Source organism: Stegostoma tigrinum, chromosome 34 (assembly GCF_030684315.1).
Source record: "Stegostoma tigrinum isolate sSteTig4 chromosome 34, sSteTig4.hap1, whole genome shotgun sequence".
NCBI classification, from domain to species: domain Eukaryota; kingdom Metazoa; phylum Chordata; class Chondrichthyes; order Orectolobiformes; family Stegostomatidae; genus Stegostoma; species Stegostoma tigrinum.
The window spans coordinates 7,309,945-7,331,692 of record NC_081387.1 but is presented as its reverse complement, the minus strand read 5'-3'; the positions used below and the strand labels follow the sequence as shown (position 1 = coordinate 7,331,692).

Here is a 21,748-nt window from a genome sequence, read left to right as displayed (position 1 = left end):
TTTCGACAGAAGACCATGTTACTGATGGCAAGGTACTCGACTGCAATGGGGATGAGTTAATAGTCGGAAGATTGGGTGGTGCGAAAGAATCTTTTACATGTTGGAAAGTCCAAAAGAACAGAACGCTCCACGGTTCACTCCAAGACCTCAATTAATTTCCAAGCATATCAATGGCTTGTTCGTTTTTTTTTTCATTTCACCCACACCTCTCCGTGCTCCGTACGCCACAATTAGGTCATCTGAACACCGCCTCTATCTTCACATCTGTAAATGTCAAGATGTGGCAATATTTTAGTTGGAAAATTGCATCAACAGTCACTTTTGATTCGTTGTATCCTTCCTGTACCGTAGTGATCGACACTGTGCACACAGCTACACCAGTGGCATAACCACTGTCACATTAAATTTTAGCATTGTATCAATGCTTTGTTTACTGAATTTGTCGCCGAATGAAAGAAACCATCACATATGCCTCGCTTGCCATCCGATCTCCCTGTCCTGTCGCCTCCATGTTGCAGTCGACATGCACCCCTCACTTTAACATATCATTTGTGGTCGCAGTGCTTTTACCAACTCACAGCAAATTGGAAATCTAAAATATTGCAAAATATCATCAGCAAGAAGGGGCATATATAGGGCAAATTCAGAGTTTATTGTTCAATTAAATGTTATCATTGTCCATCAAAGCAGCTTCTTTACCTGGGTTTGCAAAGTACTTTTGTTTATTTTTCTCAACTCGAAACGTTCGCCTGATTATGATGATGCGTTGGGGTTGTTTACCCTTGGTGGTCAACGGGTAAAGCTTTGCAAGTAAGATCAATGCTTTCCAATTCTCAATGCAAAGCCTTGTTCTAATTTATCAAGAACTGACGTTATGACATTTGGTCAAATTCGAAAAGCATAGTCCCAAAAATGGCTGTGCTTGAAGAACTATGTCAAGCTATTTCAAACTTCCAAACATCTTTTCTGGCACGAATCTGAACAACTGAGTGAAATGTGGCGACAAGTGGCTGCCTTTGCACTGGCTGAGCTGTGGTGCCATAATAGTTTCGTGGTTAGTACATTCAGCTGTGAAAGCTGCATCACCTCCGGAATCCAAGTTGCAGTCATTGGTGTTCGGGCTGTTTGTTAACACGGCTGAAAAAGTAAAGTGAGCTACTAAAAATGAAGACATACATTTGTTACTAGGTGCACCTATTTCCTACAGAACACAAACTTGATGCATGCCTATGATGAAAAATTCAAAACCAAATCTTCTCGTTTTCTCTCACGCACACAAACACCTATGCTCCTTGACTCCCGCCCTTCCATTCCCTTGTCAGTTCATGCAACAGCAATTTTCAGCAATGTTACCTGTGCTCTGCTGTCACCGTCGAGAGTGTCTCGAATCCTAGTCTTTTTTTTGGAGCAGCTGAAAAAGATGCCAACATTGTCATGCAAAAACAGTTTAAGTCGCACTTGCTGCGTCCTTAATCATCGATTTACCTTTCGATGTTATGGCCTCTTTTTTTGCCATGAGATTTTGATGACGTGGAGAGGGCACTCTGCACTCGACAAAATGTCATAAGATCATCATCTGATTCACTCTTGTCCTCGAGGGAGACGAGCCAGAATGATGTGAATCCAGCCTCATCACAATGTGATCTAAGTTAATGCGCTCTGGTCAATTAGGGAAAATAAATGCTGACATAGCAGAGGACACTAACATCCCAATAACAAATTTAAAAAGAATAACCACGTATGAAATGGAATGAAAAGGCGATTGACAGTTCAAAAACTTCACTATGTTAAACTTTTCACAGAGCGAATTTCCACAGCCTAATGAAGTAGACTATTTAAAAGATTCACAACGCTCAGAGTAAAATCAAATTCCCCATCGTAGATGTAAATAGTAACACTCTACTTTTAATTTATGTCCGCCTGTTTCTACATTCCCAACAAGCAAACTGCGACATCCTGTCTTTCTGTCCACGTATTTTCTATGTTTCAATGTTCGTTGAAACTGTAGAAAATTCACGCCAAAATTATCCATCTCTCTTCGCAGGACAAACACCCAGCTCTGGGATCAAGACTAGTGAACATGCGCGACTTTCATTTTATGTTACTCATATCTTTTCGAAATTAAGGATTACAAATCACCCTACAGTACTCCAAGCGTGGTCTGACTAAAAGTTTCCATATATTTAGAATAAGGCTTCATTTAACGTGCCCTTTCGCTTTAACGACTGATATTTCTGGAGTTGTCACAATAGCTTTCTAAACCAACTACTAAACTTCAATGAGTTATTAACAAAATGCCCTCAGTCCATTTCTGCATCAGCGTGTTCCAAACTGTTAAATTTGAAGAAATAATCTACACATCTAACAAAGATGATAGCATCAGAGTTTTCACATTATATACCATGTACTACGCATTTGCCAGATATTAAGCATATCTAAATCCTCTCCGATCCAATTTATTTCTTCTTCGAAAGATAAAATCGCCACTGGCGCTGTGTCAGCCGCAAGTTTGGAAATATTACATTTGATCGCCATCTTAAAATTATGAAAATGTCGGCTACCCGTCAGTGTTATACCGCACGACTCGCAGCCTCCATCACGACAATGACCCATTTATTCCTAGAGTTATTTTTTGCATGTGAGAATCCTTAATCCACTCCGTTACGTTATCTCGTATCCAACGTTCTTTCGACACTGTATTGTTTCTTGTGTCTCGAATCCTAGTCTTTTTTTTGGAGCAGCTGAAAAAGATGCCAACATTGTCATGCAAAAACAGTTTAAGTCGCACTTGCTGCGTCCTTAATCATCGATTTACCTTTCGATGTTATGGCCTTTTTTTGCCATGAGATTTTGATGACGTGGAGAGGGCACTCTGCAGTGTTTGTGATGGCCAGGCGTTGGCCACGTCGACTCCCTTCTCAGGTTCAAATCCTACTCGGACCTTGAGCAATGTTGTCGCTGATTGGCCCTTGCGCTTTTTTTTTAATTTTTGGACTTTGTGAAGGGGAATGAACATTACCTGAAATGAATTTCCAGCTAGAATTACATCGAAAGCAATTGTGTAACTACCAATTAATGTGAGGGAATAGGGATGAATACGTTACAGCCACCAATTGTCCGATTTTCCTCATATCGGGAAAGACAGATGAGCAATCATTCAAAAACAGAGAAGAACTGGAGTGAAACGCACAGTCCACTTTTTTTTAAAAAACTCCTTCATTGGTTATGATTTGAACGTATTCTCAATTGCGAATTCAGTTTTTCCTCACAATCTTGCTTCGCTATTCCGGCGGAATTAAGTGTACAACCACACGAATGGGACTTTGGAGCTGTATGTCGACAAATGACGATGGCCGATCTTCTTCCCCAAATACCCGACAGGAAAGAATAAAATCAGAGCAAAAGGAAATCATACTGCTGCTGACAGGAATCTAGACCGATACTCAATGCTTCATGTAAATCAGTGATTTTTTTTAAAAACTGTAATAACGATTCAGATTCGTGACTTGTGATTGTGGTAATTGGATGCTGTCCGATGGCTCCTTTCACGATTTGAAGCTGTCAACCTGTACTTAATTCTCCACATTCCCCAAGATGTTTCCTTGTTTAGTCAAGACGCAGAAATAATCCACCACATGAAATCACGAAGCAACGTGCACATAAGAATGGAAATTGATTTAACTGGAAATTACCGACTGTGCTCCGAGAACATCGGGTGCTGATTTTTTCTTGGAATAGTGGATCGGTGCTTTCAATAACTTAATTTTACATGGACTCAACAAACCAGTCGTCCAGACTTTGCTGAAGAACTGAAAAAGTTCCGATCAGGTAACCAGTCAGATGCCTTTGAGAAAATCCAAATCAAAAACTCATCGCGGGTATAATTTTGGACGAAATAAACACGATTGAGACTATAATTTAATAATGAGTAGAGTGGAAGATAAGACATTTTGAAGCCTTGTATTCGTTTCGAAGCCAGAATACAAAAGTATCGCTTGAATAAGGGAATGTAAATATCGAAGCAGAGAATGTTTATAGTGGAGAACGAAGCCACTTAGTCTGTGCTGTCAATGCTTGCTGTCTAAACGATGAATAGGGCAATGTAATAGGCAATACGATTCTGGAGACAATTTCGACGGCATATTGATGAACATTCTTCAAAGATGTGGGAGGAGAATGAGTCTCTGAACTGAATAGAGAGAGGGGGATTAGGCTAGGAAAGGTAGGTGGGATGGTGATAGCTGTTAGGCAGTGGTGGGTATTGGTCAGTGAGGTGGGAGGAGCGGATCGGTAGGAAACAGGACGGGCAGGTCAAGGAGGCGGATATGAGAGGGAGAGTTGTTGGTCTTGAGATGAGGCCTGGCGTGGACAGATTTTGAAGCTTGTACAGTCTACGTTGAGACCTTTGGATTATAGGCTTCCATGGCTGTATATGAGGCGCTGCTTCTCCAGTTTCGTATTGGCGTCATTATTAAACTGGAGGAGGCCCACGATGGAAAATGTCGTCCAGGAGTGGCGGGGGTGGGGCCGCTGGTGGACAATATGCTTTGAATCCGGAAGTTAATGCGGTAATACGTGAGGACAAGGGGAGTTCAGTCTCTGTTTTTATTTCGGGGAGGGAGTGTGTGGGCTGAGGTGCGGGAAAGGCAAGAAATGCGGCCGAGAGCGTTTTCGACCACTGAAGGGAGGAAGTTGCAGCCTATAAAATAAGAAGACATCTGGGATGTTCGGGCGTGTACTGCCTCATATTGGGAGCAGATGCGGCGGAAGTGGAGGAATTGGGAGTAGGAGATCGCATTCTTGCTGGAAGGTGGGTGAGAGGAGGTGTCATCTTGGTAGCTGTGGGAGTCGGTGGGATTTAAATAGATATCAGTTTCGAGGTGGTCACCAGCGATGGAGACAGAGATATCAGAGATGATCCAGGTGAACCTGAGGTTGCGGACGGAAGCTGTTAGTCAAGTTGATCGATGTCAAGGAAGAATAAGTTAGGGATAGTACCAGTGTAGATGCAGAAGAGGATCTGTTCCACGTATCCTTCAAAGAGGCAGGCATAGTTTGAGCCCGTGGGGGTGCCCTTGCTCAACCCCTTAGTCTGCCAGAAGTGGGAGAAGTTGAAGAAGTTGTTAAGGGTCAGGAAGAGTTCAGTTAATCTGATAAAGGTATCAGTGGAGGGGGACGATCGAGCCTGTGGGAGAGGAAGAAGTGGATGACTTTTCGGCTGTCGACATGGAGAATGCAAGTATACCGAGATTGGACGCCCCCAGTGATGTTGAGGTGTTGGGGCCAGGGAATTAAAAGTCTTGGAGGAAGTGGAGGGCGTGGGTCGTGTTCCAGACGTCGACGCGGAGTTCCTTGCCGGGGGAGGGGGCTGTGTGCGAAATGGGTCGGCCAGGGCAGTCGGGTTTATGGATTTTGGGAAGGAGATAGAAACGGGCGATGAGAGATTGGGGAATGATGATGTCGGAGGCTGCGGGCCGGAGGTCACCTGAGGTGATGACGTTATGGATGGCCTGAGAAATACTACGGATTTTACTCCTGACATTACCCTTACTTCTTAATAGAGTCACTTCAATCCTATTGGCGTATGGTTCTTGTTTATCTTACGGGAATATCCTTCCTTATCTATGTTATCCAGCCCGCTCATCAGTTTAAAGTCCTCGATCAAACCTCCTCGTATACCGTCTCAAGTTCTTCAGTCTATCAGAATAATTTCAGATTCTCTTTCCTGCAACCCCCCCCCTGTAAATCGCTTCTGCACTCTCTCCAATGCGTGCATTTGATCTGATGTACGATAGTACTTACGTGTTTAGTATCAGTATTTTAGTGTTAAGATTAATACTTATAGCGCAATCTCATGCAACGTTCCGGACGAGATGCTGGAGTTCCTGGCCGGGGGAGGGGGCTGTGTGTAAAATGGGTCTGCCAGGGCAGTCGGGTTGATTGACTTTGGGAAGGAGATAGAAACGGGGGCCATTGCGGACACAATGCGTTGAAGGGTCTCTTTCCGCAATGCATAAATCTGTGACTCGATGACTGGATAACAAGTCGTGCCCTCAGCATCAGTTGTATGAGAATTCAGATTATGAGGGAAATCCATCTGTTTAAAAGGTGAGCTTTGACGGCTTGTGCGCAGGTTAGGTCATGCTTGCTACGTCCTGAAAGCTTTTATTTTTGTTAAATTTCATGGTTCACTACGACTTTTGTTTCTCTTTGCAATGGGAATTTCAAGTTGCTAAACCGGGAGCTCCCCTAGCTGTGATGGCCGAGAGGTTAAGGCGTTGGACTCGAAATCCAATGGGAATTTCCTGCGCAGGTTCGAATCCTGCTCACAGCGACGCAGCCGCTTCAGGCAGTTTTGTGGTTAAGGTCGCTTTCAATTGGGTATTGATATCCTTCTCAAGAAAAATCTGCGGTACTTACTTAACTGCTCCATTAACTGACGGAAAAAGACCTTAACTTCAGCAGTTTTCCCAAAATCTCCCTTCAGAGTTGCAACTCAAGAAGAGGTCTCGATGTACAACAAGGAGCTGTTGTCAAATCTTTGGTAGCATCAAAATCGACACGTAAATAGATTTTCCGGACAAAGTTTTATTTTCAAGCTCATTCATGTGTAATGTTTAGCACTTTTCAGGACTTAAAGCAATCAATCTCCACGTAGCTCACCACATGTGCAAAGCTGTTTTCTTTTTGTTGACAAGATGAAGAAATAATTCTGTAAATGAAATGGGAGGCACGGTGTTGAAAAAAAAAACTGGAAATTACTGATTGGGCTCTAAGAACAGTGGGTATAGAATTATTCTGAGAATAACAGTTCAATGCTTCCAGTAATCCTGTCTCCACTTGAGAAATTGAACAGACGAAACTTATCTTCTGCCAGAAGTGTAAAATGTCCCTGCCATTCAAAGCTGATCAAGTAATGTCATAAACAAAAAACAGAAATTGCTGGAAAATCTTAGTAGGTGTGGCAACAGCTGGGAGAGAAATCAATGTTAATGTGTCAGGTCGAGTAACACTTCCGTCAGAACTGCTTTGTTTCTGATTTACTTCTTTGAGTTTTTTTTCACTCAGCTGACCTGACAGATGGCTATGACATAAGCAAAAACAAAAAATAAGTATAAAAATGACAGAGCAGCTCGGACGAGAAAAGTAAATAAACATAATTGAAGGTATTAAGTTTGTGACAAGTACGTTCGAAAATAAGAAATATGAAATATTTCACTTGTTCAGAATCCTGAACAGAAAAAATCACATGATTAGTGGATTGATGAAGGTAGAATCATAGAATGTGAACAGGAAGGAAGGAGGCCAAGGAAATGCTGAAATGATAGATGGGGAGTTTTATTAAAACAGAAAGTGTAGAACTGAGTGTTCAGAGATAGTAAGAATACCACCCCGTGTCATCTCCGACCCGTCCTCTTCCAGCTTCACACTGTGTTATCTCTGTCACTTCCCTGCTCTCCTGATGCTGCCTGGCCTGCTGTGCCCCTCCAGCCCCACACTGTGTTATCTACAACAGAGAGTTCAACGTGTATACCACTAACTGTGTTTGTGTAATACCAGCTGCCAATTATTTATCTTGGCTCTTTGAATGACTTCTTTAAAGGTTGTCCCACTTCGACGAAAGACCTTTGATGTCAATTCTAAATATTTTTTAAATCAGCTTGTTTAAAGATGCTGCGACACACCTATGGACCGGATGAGACGTAAATATGAGCTTCATGCTCAGAGAATGGAGCATTACGAGTGCACCAGAAGACACCTCCCATCGACATCAAATCTGTCCTGAAAAAATTCTCGCAATGTAAGCACTTCCCGTCTGAAGAAATAGCCAAAGTATCACCAAATGATTAACCCAAGAATGTGGAACTTTGATATTTGTTGTCCAATGAATCATTTTATTCTCGCTCAAAATCTTTGAAAGCTGATTCGTTCTGACCTAGATTATTGACCGACATCAAAAGCCTTGCATTGTACACAGCTCAGCTGATAGAAAAATAAAGGAAGCGGAGTATGTCTGCACAAAGATGTTACTGAACGCATGTAATGTTTTCTGAGAGTCAAAAGGTACTGCGCATCCTGTACATACTTATTTGGAAAAACGGTCACATTCCAAATCCATAGATGAAACCTTCTTGCAAACTTTATCATAATTTGCACTTCATGTCCTTCCGTGCTGTAGATTGCTGTCATACCTCGGTCTTTTTAAAAATTAATCTCGCCGGTTTTACGAAACAGAAATCAGATAAATCAACACCCCTATTCTATCACAAAGAGCGAAAGAAGAAATACAAGCCACAACCAAACTGGAATTGCTTGAGAATATTAACAGGCTTGGCAGTGTCTGCAAAGAGAATGCAGTGTTAACGTTTCGAGTTGAGATTATTGCAAGGGCAAAGCTGAAACGCTGTCCCTGACTCTGGAAAGTGTTGCTGACATACTCAGAACGCTCGCAGTGCAGAAGCAGGCCGTTCGGCCATTCGAGTCCACTCCAACCTATCGGAGAGTTTCCCACTAAGCCACTTCCGCCGTCCTTGTAATTTACATGGGAAACCCAATTACCTGGACACATTGGACAATTAAGTATGGCCAATCCACTCAATCCAAACACATTTGGACTGTGGAGGAAACCGGAGCACCCCAGGTAAACCCACGCAGACGTGGGCTGAACATATAGAACCAACATAGAGTCGCCCCATTTTGGACTTAAACGCAGATCCCTGGTGCGGTGAGAAAGCCGTCGTAACTACTTAGCCTCCATACCTGCCTTCATGTCAACACTAAAAGGAAAATAATTCCCCTAAATCCCCCATCCACAATTACCAAGTTGCCGAAGTATGAAGATCAGCAGCTGTGGAGAGAGAAACAAAGTCTATCTTTCTGTTCCCAACCTGTTACGAAGACTCAGATAATGTTAGAAAAACAGTTAAGGTCAAGCGAACGAATTGGGGAAATGTTTGAAAAAGTGCACGGCGTTGCTTTGACTAAGTTTAAGAATGCTGAAATCCGAAATGAATTATGGCGAATCGGCGTTTAAGAAGTATTATTGAAGCATACGGGGATACCATTCAAAACATTTTCTTTTTTGCTGGATCTCCGTTCAGAGATACATTTCAATGAACAAGCATGGAGCTGATGGTAGTTCAACACAAATCTCGGAAGGAGGAACATTCCCAGAACACGAGAAGAGTCTCGCGCCCATAACTGTTAAGGACATAATGAAATGTATTTATTAGGTGTGACTGAGCACATTCCTCAAATAATTACGTGAAGCAAGTATTTACGGCTCCCAAATTCAGTGGCAGAGTCTTGTTCTTCTTGTTTCTCTTCATGATGTCCAACATCGGAACTGATAAGCTGCTTGTGAAAAGCTGCAGCTCCTGACAAAAACAGGAATCGGTGTGAAATAATGCTGACACAGAGGTATCCATGTTTTTACTGTTTATACATTGACACTTTCCTCTCTCACTGCTTCATGCTGGCACCGCCAACTCTTCTTCAAAGTTTATCCTGTAACTTGACCCGGCATTCCAATTTCAAAATCATGCTTTCTTCCTTATCCACCAGTTTTATGTAGACTTACTGTTCAGATCCTTACTTTAATATCCCTTTGACAGTTGCTTCAGCCTTTCCAAGTTGACACAACAGAAGGCTGTGACGCAAATTCACTTAATACATGCAACAAAGAGATTGATTTAATTTCCATATCAAAGGCAATTAATGCGACAGAGAGAAAGAGGAAATATGGCATTGAAAATGAGGATTAGCCATGATCATGTTCACAGCAGAGCAGGTTTGACGGACCAAGTGGCCCATTCTGCTCCCACTTTGTATGTCTATATGCTGATGCTCTTCAAGGAACTGAAAACTTATGGGAGGTAAACTGGAGTAGGGACTCAAAACATACATTAAAAAGAAGCAATGACTATGTTTTCTGACAATGATTCCGAGGACAGGAAATTAGTTGTGAAAATCTGAAAATAGACCCTTGTGAAAGAGCAGGGACAATTGTGCAGCAACAAGAGAGGCCATCATTCTCTGATGATTCTCTGGATCGTATTTGTCACGTAACTGGCAAAAAGAAAAATGAGTACAGTCTCGTACAACTGAAGGACAGGAGAACGTCTCTGCTGACAGAAACACCGATTTCAGCCAGCTTGAAAAGCCTGAAGAAGGATACTTCACCTTCTCCACACTCAAAAATGTTGCTTGAGATCAAGACAGGTCAGGAACACAATTCCAGGGATTCAAACATGAAATTTCATCGATTTCCTGCATGTTTTTTAGGAATTACTTATTCAAAGAGAAACAGTGGTGAAGTTTGGAGGTTTACAGGAATCGTAAGAGAAAAAAAAAATTCTTTTGGAATGTAAGGTTATGGCAAAAGCTTTAAATGACGAAGAACACCAGCTGAAGAGAGATATCTGTTAATGCAACCAATACGCGAGGTTTTGTGGCCAGCATTTTCTTGAGAATAATGTCACGAGAACAGAGGAATTTGATTGACAAGATCAATTCATTTTCAAACACGGGAATGTGATAGTGTCATGTTCGCTTTCGGAGACCCTCACGGACTTGCTGCAACAACAAGACACTGACCTGTTTAGAAAAACACAAATCCTTTTATTACCAAGCAAGTACAAGCTGTGGACGATCACTGTACTCAAAGCGGCACAGAGTGCAGAGCCTCGCAAGTAATTCTCCCCGAGCAGCGGACAGTCCCCGCTTTTTATACTTTACAAAAGACATGATACATAAAACGATTTCACAATTTACAATGGCATGATACATAAAACAATTACTACAATAGACAAAAACTGGATACCAAACAATTATTACATCAACAACATAAAAGACCAGGATACAGCATCGATTGCTAATGAAGCAGCTGCTAATGGCAGGAGGCGATTTCGAGTTCTTTTCCGGGACAGATTCTGTTTTCAAGTTGCCAGTGTGTCTGGCTAGAACGAAGTCAGTGCCGTGGCCCCTTTGCCAACGACAGAAGTTACATGCTTTAGAGGTTTCACACCTTTACAAATTTTCCCCACCTAACCCTATTTGAAACAGTTTGATTCTAATTTTATTCAGTCAGGAAGCTTAAGACAGTGTCTGCGTACTGATGTGTGAGAAGATAAGGAGTTACAAAAGCTTTACACTGAATTCCTAGCTGGGCAGAAAGCTTCAAGGCAGCGCCTGCATACCTATGTGTAGGTAGATAAGCGTTTACTTCTATAAATTAAAGTCTCTGCTTCGGAATCAAATGCAGACAAAATACTTTAATTTATACAAATATAGAAATCAATAGGACGTTATCACATTAACATCTCATTAGCACTAGATTCCAAATTTCTAATTAGTATTGTGATGTATAGTAGAGATTGTGGTGTGGCAGCTGTGAATAAATATACGCAAATTCTCAATATACCCATGTGCACTTGTGACGTGTACAAGTTTTGTTTGGTGATATTTGAAAAGAAGAAATAAAAATGCAGAACGAAGCGCTTTCTCAATAAAGTCATATCGAAGTGATTAGATGTAGTTAGATATCACGCAGATATGCCTAGGAAATTTATGGAGCCTGGGTTAAATAAGATATATTAAAGGAGGCAGTTATGATTGGTGCGTTTAAGAGCCGTTTAGCCAAGCACATGAGTATGCAAGGGATAGAGGGTTATGGACCAAGGGCAGGCAGAAGATGTTATTTTTATTTGGCGCGGTGTTCGGCGCAATATCGTGGACCGAAGGGCCTGTTCCTGTGCTGGTCGGTTGTATGTTCAATGTTTTATTGATCTTTTCTTCTTATTCAAGAACGTTTGTCAGACTACAAAGAATCAACATCCACAAGCAAACTCAAAATGCTGCGGATATAGCAGGTTAGCAGATACAGCTGTGGCGACGTCGAAGACGGACAGAGCAGTACTGAAGAAGAATTGAATAGGTGCATAGCCTTTAGACATCGCCGTTATTTTTGAGATGTGAATAACAAGTAATTTGTCTGATTCAGACCACTTCGGATTTCGAGAATTTTCCCTCAATGGCACCTGCAAGCTCTAAACATCTAATGTTTCTACTTGATTTTCAGAGCTATGCCGAGAAATTCTGAACTCCTCCTTTACCAACTTTGGCATAATAATCGGTCATTTACTATATCTAAGACTCCTGAAACTATTTCGGAAAATAATCCAGCCCAAAGACAGCCATTCAGTTGGGAACAAAAGCAAAGTTGTTGGAAAAGCTCAGCAGGTCTGGCAGAATCTGTGAAGGAGAAAACGAGAGTTAAAGTTTCGGGTCCGCTTCGTCAGAACCCAGTTCTGCTGAGCCGCAGCCCTGATGGGCTTTTCCAACAACCTTGCCTTTGTTCCAGTTATTCAGTTAGGTTTTACTGATGTGTTTTCCTGATGTTTTAGTGATTAGTTCTTAGCCGTCACTGCAACACCGACGCGAGTTTGGTTCCTGCGATAATCAGCATGCAGTTATACATCCCCCCCATTGTTAGTGTAGGTTTCTTAGTGCTCCGGTTTCTGCCCATAGACGGAAGATGTGTAGGTTAGTGATAATGGGAACTGCAGATGCTGGAGAATCCACGATAATTGTGTGAAGCTGGATGAACACAACAGGCCAAGCAGCATCTCAGGAGCACAAAAGCTGACGTTTCGGGCCTAGACCCTTCATCGGGGAGCGGGGTGGGGTGAGGGTTCTGGAATAAATAGGGAGAGAGGGGGAGGCGGACCGCAGATGGAGAGAAAAGAAGATAGGTGGAGAGGAGAGTGTAAGTGGGGAGGTAGGGAGGGGATAGGTCAGTCCAGGGAAGACGGACAGGTCAAGGAGGTGGGATGAGGTTAAGAGGTAGGAAATGGTGGTGCGGCTTGGGGTGGGAGGAAGGGATGGGTGAGAGGAAGAACAGGTTGGGGAGGCAGAGACAGGCTGGGCTGGTTTTGAGATGCAGTGGGGGGAGGGGAAGAGCTGGGCCGGTTGTGTGGTGTGGTGAGGGGAGGGGGCGAACTGGGCTGGTTTTGGGATGCGGTGGGGGATGGGGAGATTGTGAAGCTGGTGAAGTCCACATTTATACCATTGGGCTGCAGGATTCCCAAGCGGAATATGAGTTGCTGTTCCTGCAACCTTCAGGTGGCATCATTGTGGCACTACAGGAGGGTCATGATGGACATGTCATCTAAAGAATGGGAGGGGGAGTTGAAATGGTTTGCGACTGGGAGGTGCAGTTGTTTATTGCGAACCGAGCGGAGGTGTTCTGCAAAGCGGTCCCCAAGCCTCCGCTTGGTTTACCCAATGTAGGGGAAGCCACACCGGGTACAATGGATACAGTATACCACATTGGCAGATGTGCAGGTGAACCTCTGCTTAATATGGAAAGTCATCTTGGGGCCTTGGATAGGGGTGAGGGAGGAGGTGTGGGGGCAAGTGTAGCATTTCCTGCGGTTGCAGGAGAAGGTGCCGGGTGTGGTGGGGTTGGAGGGCAGTGTGGAGCGAACAAGGGAGTCACGGAGTGAGTGGTCTCTCCTGAAAGCAGACAAGGATGGGGATGGAAAAATGTCTTGGGTGGTGGGATCGGATTGTAGATGGCGGAAGTGTCGGAGGAGGATGCGTTGTATCCGGAGGTTTGTGGGGTTATGGGGATTGGCCTTTGTAAAAACACGGATTGGGGGCCTGGGTGGGATGGCAGGTCGTTGCGGACGCGATAGATTGAATGGCCTCTTTCCGCCTTGTTAGGATTTTGCGATCATTGTGACGTCACTTGCCACAAGTGCAAAACAGCAACTTGGAAAGTGGAGATCGTAGGAACAGCCGATGCTGGAGTCGGAGATAAGAAGGTGCGGAGCTGGAGGAGCACAGCAGGCCAGGCAGCATCAGAGGAGCAGGAAATCTGACATATCGGGTTTGGACCCTTCGTCAGAAATGGAGGAATGGGAAGGGGGCTCAGAAATAAACAGAAAGATGGCGAGGCGCTAATGGAATGTGGATAGTGGAGCAGATAGTTGGGGAGAGGACGGGCAGTTCAAGGAGACGGGATGATGTGAGTATGGGTAGGGAGTTGGGATGGGTGTTGGTCAGTGAGTTGTTAGGGTCGGGCACATGGCAGGGAAGACGGACAAGTCAAAAGACGGGGATGTGGCTAGTAGAGGTGAGGTGGATGGAGGTAGGAAGTTGGGGTGGAAATTGGTCAATGAGGTGGGATTGGAGTCTTCCGTACTTCCAGTAATGAACAAATACTTCTTTGAGGAAGTGAAAAGACGAAACTCAGCAGGTCTGCCAGCATATTTGAGAGAAGATAGAGTTATTATTTTGAGTCCAGTGACCCCTCTTTATCTGCTAATTGTGTCGTTTCGCTATCATACTTTCCTTAAACACATCATCGTCCAAGTCGTATTTCAGTATTCAGCTCTTTTGAGACACAAGATAAATCTTTACCTTTCAACAAGACTAATCTGTCCTATTTCGTCCTGTCTGCGAGGAGCAGTATTTAACACGTCTTCCTTTTTCTTCTTTCGGGCATGCTCACGGATGACATTGCTTCCAAACAATTTCAGTTTTGTTTTCAGTTTGTCAGGCTCTGGAATCATGGAGTTGTTGAAATATCTGCAATGAAATAGACCCTCGTCCATGCCTCGCAAGTTTTCCAAACTAAATTATTCCCAATTGACTGGGTTAGCTTGTATCCCTCCGAACCTTTCCCATTCGTGTAATTATCCCAATGTCTTTTAAATGTGGTAACTGTATTTGCATATACAGTTCCTCTCGCAGTTTATCCCACACACGAACTAACCTCTGTGTGAAAAAGTTGGCCCTTCGCGTCCCCTCTAAATTTCTTTCCTCTCACCTTAAAAAAAACATAGTACGTAGCTTTGAACTCACACCACATCCGCTCCCTCGCCCCTTTTAATCTCCAAGGGAAAAGACCTTGCTATTCACCTTTTCTCTGCCCGTCATGATTTTATAAACATCTATATAGTCACCCCTCTACCTTCTCGGCTCCACTGAAGGAATTCCCAGCCTATCCTTATAACTCAAAATCTGCAGCCTCGGAAAAAACATTGGTAAATCTTCTCTGACCACAGTGCAAATTAACTCGTGTCAAACTCTTGCTTTCCAAACCTCGAAGCGCTACACATTATTTCGATCTATAAATATCCAAAGTCACCCAGAATTCGCCAACGGAACCTGCCCGCACCAAATTTCCAAGCCGTCGAATTTGGGAACTCCTTCTCCATTTCTCAGCTGTTGTGCCAGCCGATGACCTACTATTAACAAAATGGCCGCTTGAGACACCAAACCTAATACAAAATGGCTGCAAAGGTTTGACAGTTGCATATAGCTGATGGTCACAACTGGACTTGTGGTGCCTACGTAGAGATATTGGATGAAATGAGAATGAAACATGAGTGAAGTTTATCAGTTTTCTGTAAACAGGCAGTTCGAGACATATGCGTATTTTAATGAAGGCCATTTTTGAAAGGGCCAGATTAGCCACATTCCCAAGCTTGTCATTTTGTAAAAAGTAGAATTATGATTCTACAGTATTCTGAACTGCTTAGGTGATTATAGAATTCGAAGGGATTAGTTGCATTCCTTACGAAAATATTTGTTGTCAGTAAAGAAGTGCAATGCATTAGTAAGGAAGATAAAATCATAAATAGTGTAAATACGACGTCCAAAAAGCCATTGGCAAAGGAGGAGGACAGGCGAAGAGTGTAAAAAGAAAGGTCACGACTAGGAGTTATAAACAATTGAAACTTCTGTGCCGATAAAGGTAGTTCGAACAAATCTTTATACCCACAGTCCACGGGAAGAGTGACAAGGAGAGATTCCAAAATATAGAGTGAAGGAGTGGTTATGTCTCACAGTTGCTTGAGGGATCTAAACAAGTTTCGCGTTTATGGCTTGATTTTTGGTAAAGTTGCAAAGTGGTTGAATTTCACTCGTATTAGTGGTATTCGGACCTATGCTTTTCTTAAGAAAAGGTCGTTAGAAATGGGAAGTGTTCAGAAGAGAAACTGTAAAAATTTATTTAATAAGCGAAACGCCAGCTTAAAATTCACTTGCAGGATGCAAGTATCAGGATTGTAAACTGCAGGAACATTTTACAAGAACTGCTTGTTTCATTCGTCAGGCTGAAGTGAGAGAGGGGTTGTTCTCCATTCCTCAGCTGTGTCACAGTATTGTGGTAACAATATGTTAGAATTGATTTTTTAAAAAATTATAACAATTGGTAGAAATGAATATCCTTCCTAATCTATCATTGTAAAGTTGTATAGAATTTGGCACAGTTCTTAGTGAAAAACAAGTATTTGGGTTATTGGAAAATAATGCAGTGCAACCTGGGAAGGAATACAACTATCAGAAGCATTGTAAGATCTCAGAGATAGATGATGGTGGTATCTGGTATATATTATAATATTAAAGGAGGATCTAGGGCTGCCCGTAGAGATGTCCATCATTGATTGCGGGTTAATTGGATTGGATGTGTAGGTTAGGAGCAAGTGGCTAACAATGGCATCAATGTTGCATGTAATTATTGCAACTCGAAACTGAATGTTGTATTCACCTGGAAAACACAGTGCCATACAACAGAGAACAGTATGGCGCAGTACGGTCCCTTCGGCCTACGATGTTGTGCCGAACTTTTACCCTCATCCTAAAATCTAACCTCTACTCCTACCTTATGCAGTCATCCATACGCCTATCCAATATCTGCTCAAATGGCCCTCACGAGGCCGACTCCAATACCATCGCCAGCAATGCATTTTACGGCCCTACCACTATCTGAGTGAAGAACCCACCTCTGACGTCACATCTATATCGAACTCCACTCACTTTACAGTCATTGACCTCCGATGTGAGCTGTGTTCAAAGCGCCAATTGGGCCCCCACGTGAAAACTAGATTCGGCGCGGTCTTGGGCCTCTCCTACAAATGTGGCCGAAGAGCTCTGAATAAAGATCGCTTACACTGCCGAACACAGAACTTAAAGTTCTTTTTCGATATTTCTACGTGTAACATAAGCTATCCGGTTTACTTAGGAGTTTGAAAACATCGATCAAATCTCCTCTCCGTCTTCTTCGCTCCAAAACGAACAGTGCCAAGTTCATCATTCGATCGTCATTATTCAGCTTCTCAATCCAAGAAGGATTGTTATTCATCGCTTCTGTACTCTGTCCAATACAGAGACATGTTTTCTGAAATGTAGCGCTTGTGGCTAGGTAACCAATATGAGCATTTACCATTCAGTATTTTCAGATGAAAACTCAAAATCCAATGGTTACGGGTCATGCATTGGCCAGCTGCATCAGAACAGATAGTCGCACCGATGGGCCACGCTCTGCGTGCTGTCAAGTAGCGACCTCATTTCCCTCATGCCTGCAATGTCAGCTGTGTGAGAATTCAAGTTGTGATGAAAATTCTATTAGTCTAAACGGTAAACATCGTCAGCTTCTGCATGAGCGATATGGCTTTTTCTGCTGCTCGAAAGCTTTATCATTCATTAACCTATCATTCTTAACGCTCTCTTTCCAATGAAAATCCATAGTGTGTACGTTGTACTCTGTGCTCAGCTGTGATGGCCGAGAGGTTAAGGCGTTGGACTTGAAATCCAATGGGGTTTTCCCTGCGTAGGTTCGAATCCTGCTCACAGCGGCGACGCTACCTTTGCCTGTGAGTTTTGAAATTTTCCGTCCTGATCGCTTCAAATTCCGGTTAAATCGGAATTAATTATGCGTATACCTCGGCCAACTGAACAGACAATACCTTGCACCGGAAATGGGGAAAAAAATCACTGTCACTCAAAGCTCAAATGGCAGTCGTGTGTGTGTTTTTTTGAAGAAATAAACCAGCAACTGAACCGGGAACTCTGTGTGTTGAGCGACGGGAAAAAGAAAAAGAAACATAATTGAAGGTAGTAGGCCTATTGGAATATATTAAGATGTGAGTACAAAGGTGTGCAGGTTAGGTAGATTGGCCATGCTAAATTGCCCGTAGTGTTCAGGGAGGTGTAGATTAGGTGGGTTGTAAGGAATTGGGCTGGGTGGGATGTTCCGAGGTTTAGTGTGGAATTAGTGGACGGTAAGGCCTGTTTCCACACTGTCGGGAGTCTCTGATTCTGTGAATCCTTGCATTTGCTTAGAAGTTAGAATAGAAAAGCAAAATTACACGAATACCCGGAATGATAGGCATAGAATTTTTTAAAAATGCTTGCAGCACGGGAGACCTTTTAGTTTGTCATATCAATGCTGGCTCCCTGAAAGAGTAATAGGACAATGAAATACTCAGAATACGAGTCTGGGTATAATTTCAATGGCAGACAGATGAACAGTCGCTGTCCATAAATGAAGTGTAAGATGAAATATGGATTGAAATCGCTGAGAAGAACAAGAAGCAAATTTTGTTATCTGCCCACAGTGTCACATTTTTTCAGGACAACTATCAGTTACCGAGACTGAACCTTGCTGAGATGCAGATGAGAATCTTCTTACCGCCCTTTTTTATTTCTGAAGTGGGGGAGCACTGACAACACAGGAACAAATACAAAGTTGTTCCAAAAGCTCAGAGACAATGGGAACTGCAGATGCTGGAGAATCCAAGATAACAAAGTGTGAAGTTGGTATTCGTTGATGTGTGGGTGGAAGGGGGGGACGAAGGTTAGGACTGACCGTTCGACGTCAGTCAGGGGGAGGTCTGGGGGGATGAGCAAGGGGCTCACCTTTGCCCCTCCACTCACACATCCTCGAATACCAGTCACGTTTGGACATAGAGCTGTTTTTTCCGCCGCCTTCGCCTGCACGCTTACTTCTTTCACCGGGAGCCGAACCCTCTCTCCACTGACCCCTTCACCCGCCTCCAACTCAAGTCTTCATCCTGCCACCACCCCTAGGCTTCCTACCCTCACTTGACCTCTTCATTTCCAACTGCCGTCGAGACATTAACTGCCTCAACCTCTCCACCCCTCTGACCCACTCCAAACTCTCCGCTGCAGAACGGGGCAGCCCTCCGCTCCCTCTGCTCCAACCCCAACCTCACCATCAAACCCGCAGACAAGGGAGGCACAGTAGTAGTATGGTGCACTGGCGTTTACATTGCTGAGGCCAGACGCCAACACTCCGAGACCTCCTCCTACCGACCCCGGATCATGATCCCACCCTCGAGCACCAAACCATCATCTCTAACACCATCCATGACCTCATCACCTCAGGTGACCTCCCACCCACACCTCCAACCTTATTGTTCCCCAACCCCGCACTGCCCCTTTCTGTCTCCTTCCCAAAATCCACAAACCCACCTGCCCTGGCCGACTTATTGTCTCCGCCTGCTCCTGCCCCACGGAACCCAATTCCACCTATCTGGACTCCATTTTCTCCCCCTTTGTCCAGGAACTCCCCACCTAAGTCCGTGACACCACCCACACCCTCCACCTCCTCCAGAACTTCCAATTCCCTGGCCCCCAACACCTCACTTTCACCATGGGCATCCAGTCCCTATACAGCTGCATTCCTCATGCAGATGGCCTGAATGCATTCCGCTTCTTCCTGTCCTGCAGGCCCAACCAGTCCCCCTCCACTGAGACCCTCATCCGCTGAGCCAAACTCGTTCTCACCCTCAACAACTTCTCTTTCGATTCCTCCCACTTCCTACAGACAAAGGGGGTAGCCAATGCGTACCAGCATGGGTCCAAGCTATGCCTGCCTCTTTGTTGGTTACATGGAACAGTCCCTCTTACGCACCTACACTGGCCCCAAACCCCACCTCTTCTTCTGTCCCAAGAGGTGCTTAAACAGTTCATCCACTTCACCAAAACCTTCAACCCCAGCCTCAAGTTCACCTGGGCCATCTCCAACACATCCCTCACCTTCCTGGACCTCTCTGTCTCCATCTCAGGCAACCAGTTTGTAACTGATGTCCATTTCAAGCCCACCGACACCCACAGCTACCTAGAATACACCTCCTCCCACCTACCCCCCTGCAAAAATTCCATCTCCATTCCCAAATCCATCGCCTCCACCGCATCTGCTCCCAGGATGAGGCAGCCCACTCCCGCACATCCCAGATGGCCGCGTTCTTCAAGGACTGCAACTCCCCCCCGCAGTGGTCAAGAAAGCCCTTGACCGTGACTCCCACATTTCCCGCAACACATCCCTAACACCCCGCCCCCACCATAACCACCCTAAGAGAATTCCCCTCGTCCTCACATACCACCCCACCAACCTCCGGATACAACGCATCACGCTCCAACACTTCTGCCATCTACAATCCGACCCCACCACCCAAGAATTTTTTCAATCCCCACCATTGTCTGCCTTCAGGAGAGGACCCTTTCTCTGGCATTCCCTTGTCCACTCCTCACTATCCTCCAACCCCACCACACCTGGCACCTTCCCCTGAAAACGCAGGAAGTGCTACACTTGTCCGCACACCTCCTCCCTCACCCCTATCCCAGGCTCCAAGATGACTTTCCATATTAAGCAGAGGTTCACCTGCACATCTGCCAATGTGGTATACTGTATCCATTGTACCCGGTGAGGCTTCCTCTACATTGGGGAAACCAAGCGGAGGCTTGGGGACTGCTTTGCGGAGCACCTCCACTCGGTTCGCCATAAACAACTGTACCTCCCAGTCGCGAACCATTTTAACTCCCCCTCCCATTCCTTAGACGATTTGTCAATGAGGGGCCTCCTGCAGTGCCACAATGATGCCACCCGAAGGTTGCAGGTACAGCAACTCATATTCCGCTTGGAGTGGCAATGCAGGCTTAAGCAGCAACCACTTTCCAGAATTAAGAGTTTAGTCACTGGGATTTGCAACGTGCATTAGGCTCTTCTGCTGATGCTGAAAAATGTCATCAAATATTTCACTCACCTTGCTGTGACAGAAGCACCAAGTGACATGGTCCAGATTGGTATTGTTATTTCTTAAAGTCAGAGTCATACAGCATGCAAACAGATTCTTCAGTCCAACCAGTCCATGCTGAACATAATCACAAACTAAACTAGTCCCACCTGCGCTGCTCTTGACCCATACCCCTCCAAAGCTCAGAGAACAAGGTGTAGAGCTGGATGAACACAGCTGGCCAAGCAGTATTACAGGAGCAGGAAAGCTGACGTTTCGGGTCTAGACACTTCTTCGGCAATGGGAGGGGGGAGAAGATTCTGAAGTTAATAGGGTAAGAGGGGGAGGCAGATAGAAGATGGATAGAGGAGAAGATAGGTGGAGAGGAGACAGACCAGTCAATGAACCAAAAGAACTGCAGATGCTGTAAATCAGGAACAAAAACAAAGTTGCTGGAAAAGCTCAGCAGGTTTGGCAGCATCTGTGGAGGAGAAAACAGAGCGAACGTTTTGGGTCTGGGGACCTTTTCTCAGAGCCATTAACTCTGTTTTCTCCTCCACAGATGCTGCCAGACCTGCTGACGTTTTCAAGCATCTTTGTTTTTGTGACTGGTCAAAGAGGCGGGGATGGAGCCAGTAAAGATGAGTGTAGGTGGGGAGGTAGGGAGGAGATAGGTCAGTCCAAGGAGGGCGGACAGGTCAAGGGGGCGGGATGAGATTAGTAGGTAGGCGATGGGGGTGGGGCTTGAGGTGGGAGGAGGGGATAGGTGGGAGAACAGTTTAGGGAGGTGGAATGAGCTGGACTGGTTTAAGGATGTGGTAGGGGGAGGGGAGATTTTGAAGCTTGTGATACCATTAGGTTGCAGGGTTCCCAAGCGGAATATGAGTTGCTGGTCCTGGAACCTTCGAGTAGCATCGTCG

The 21,748-nt window shown here is 44.4% G+C and overlaps 2 non-coding genes across 2 annotated transcripts; both read left to right on the top strand.

Moving 5' to 3' along the window:
* The first annotated feature begins 6,252 nt into the window (after positions 1–6,252).
* On the top strand, positions 6,253–6,334 carry trnas-cga (transfer RNA serine (anticodon CGA)). The gene has a single exon. It is a non-coding gene; the product is annotated as a tRNA-Ser (tRNA).
* An 11,228-nt stretch (positions 6,335–17,562) lies between these two features.
* trnas-uga (transfer RNA serine (anticodon UGA)) lies at positions 17,563–17,645 on the top strand. The gene has a single exon. It is a non-coding gene; the product is annotated as a tRNA-Ser (tRNA).
* Positions 17,646–21,748: the final 4,103 nt, after the last annotated feature.